General features: G+C 36.6%; 1 pseudogene; it reads left to right on the forward strand.

Moving 5' to 3' along the window:
* Positions 1 to 741: 741 nt before the first annotated feature.
* Positions 742 to 946, forward strand: LOC138241909 (small nucleolar RNA U3; annotated as a pseudogene).
* Positions 947 to 2,442: the final 1,496 nt, after the last annotated feature.

Below are 2,442 nucleotides of genomic sequence, written 5' to 3' on the forward strand. Positions count from 1 at the left end.
AAGTTTGGTGCACACAAATGCTTCAAACAAAGGCCAAAGGACTGTATTAGCTCAGAATTCATGAGAAGTGTTTTCCTGTGATGTATAACCCAATAGGTGAACAAGCCCTGCAATGTGTATCGTCAATTAAGGATTTAGACAACAACATGGCAAGGTGGCAACTTCCTCCTCAGCCTCTTTTTTTCTAGATCCAGCAATTTAATTGTAGAATATTTGCCAAGAAAAGGTGACTGGAACTTACCTATGGACTAGACTCTGGACATTTTGTACTCTTCCATAAGGGAGAAGTTATGTGATGTTAAAGTTTTATGCAAAAAGCCTAAAATAAAAGAATATACACTAACAAAAAATTATATTACACATCTTTTTTGGGCTACAAGAAATGCAAATGTTTTATCTCATCTACTGCAGATGTTAACCCATGAACAACTTCTATACATAGTCAACACAACTACCGGCAGGAATACCAGACCATTCACTTCTCAAAGTGAACCAAAAAAATGAGGCTGAAAAACAATTAGACATTCATTGGGCATTCTGGGTGTTTGACCCTCAGGAATTAATTCTTCCCAAGTCCCCCTGCTGTCCGTTTTTAAAGGTCTGTTGTTATGATGCATGAATTTCCTTTCCTGGAGCTGGCTTATGAACTGATACCGAGCCAAGCATGAAAACTTGCCTCGTTTGGCCAAGGCGAGAAAACGGATCTGGAAACTGACAACAGATGTTTGCAGGGCTGAAGAGACGTCTTTACTTTCAGGGATCATTTCAGTAGTTTGTTTCTAGAGAAATGCGTTTCTAAAGTGATTGGTCTCTCCATCCACGAGGAAGAGTTGGAGTGTTCCTTTCTGAGCACAAAAGTGACTTCAAATGCTGTTTTCGAGTCGTGGTTTTTTGTCATTGATGATTCTCTGATATCTGTGAACCACAAGGAAAGGAATACCTCTCATCTCCTATGCTTTATGCCCATGTTCTCCCTCCTGCAAATCATCTCCTGCAAATGACCACCAAGGAAGCCACCTTAAATGCAGTAAATCGCAATATGAATCGGTTTGAGAAGCTCCTTTTATAATTTTTGATTTGCTGTGAGCCCTTCCTGTTTCCTTCAGTCTGTGGTTTTCTCATAGTTGCAGATACATTTTGTGAGCAGAATGGTGCAACACTTGCTTATACATTATACAATTAAACATGAAAAAGGTGTTCATGGTGCTTGACACTTCCACAGAAATGCCTTATTAGTTGATTTTTGGGTAGTCTGTTACTAGAGAGATGTATTTCTTATGTTTTGCTATCCATAGTTAGTAGTTAAGTAGTTGTAGTTTTTCTCTCAGCACAAAAGTGACTTCAAATGCTGATTTGATGTAGTAGGTTGTTGTTTCTGTTTTTCAGTTTCTCATGACCGAGAATTGCTGTCTAAATGATTACATATACTTGGAATGATTAATGTTAATTTTCATTAATCATATGAGCACTTTTACTGTTGTCAATGTTGGCCCAAGAAGTTTACAATGCAGCCTACGCCTGCAGTGAAATATGATTTTTTTAAAAGACTCAATTTAATCTTGTGCATGCTCTGCAAACCACAACTGATCTCTGTCCTCTCTGATGCACAACCACTTCTGAATATAGTGTCAAATTAAAAGGTAACTGGAGTATTAAGGGAATGGCCTGAGGGTGTACACCAGCCTTGCTCCCAGAATTGCTTACGGACACAAGCTCTGGCACTCCCCTGGACCCTGAATAGGCAGAAACAGTTTTAAGAAAAGAAACATTAAGTGGAATTTAACATTGTTTTATTCAAAAGACTTTTTATACAAAAAAGAAAAACATATATATCGTCCAAGTGCAAATGAATAAGAAAAACAAATTCAACCAATATCCTGTACAGACATTAACTCAGCACTGAACAAATAAAAGCCATAATATCAACAAAAACTTTGAGCCTTTATTCCCATTTAAAATCACCCAATCAACGCAAGGAGAATGCATTACAAAGAAAACTATTATTTCTGTTTTGAAGAAGCATTTTAAATGTGATACTCATTTACAAGGATTCTTTGAAAGAACAAAGTTAAAACCCATAACCCTTGTGACATGTGGCATACTTGAAATGCTATCCCATTTTGATGTTTCTTTTTGAAAAGAAATTAAAACATATTTTAAAACCCACGATCCTTGGGTGCGTTTCAAAATCCTACCTCAACCAAATACAGAATCTGTGACACTGCCCTTTTTTTTACTTTACATGTTCTTGGCTGGCTAGTTGAATAAATACAAGTCATTATCAGCAGTTTCACTCACTCTGCCATGAACCTTATCAACACATTGTTAGCATTCAGATGTTTATTCTTGTTTATTTTTCCTTTTAAATATGTTTCGTTCCACTTTTGATTTTGTTTTTGCCATACATTAATGTCTGCAGAGCACATAAAACAAAATTACCAA

The sequence above is a fragment of the Lepisosteus oculatus genome, chromosome 11, assembly GCF_040954835.1.
Source record: "Lepisosteus oculatus isolate fLepOcu1 chromosome 11, fLepOcu1.hap2, whole genome shotgun sequence".
Taxonomy (NCBI): domain Eukaryota; kingdom Metazoa; phylum Chordata; class Actinopteri; order Semionotiformes; family Lepisosteidae; genus Lepisosteus; species Lepisosteus oculatus.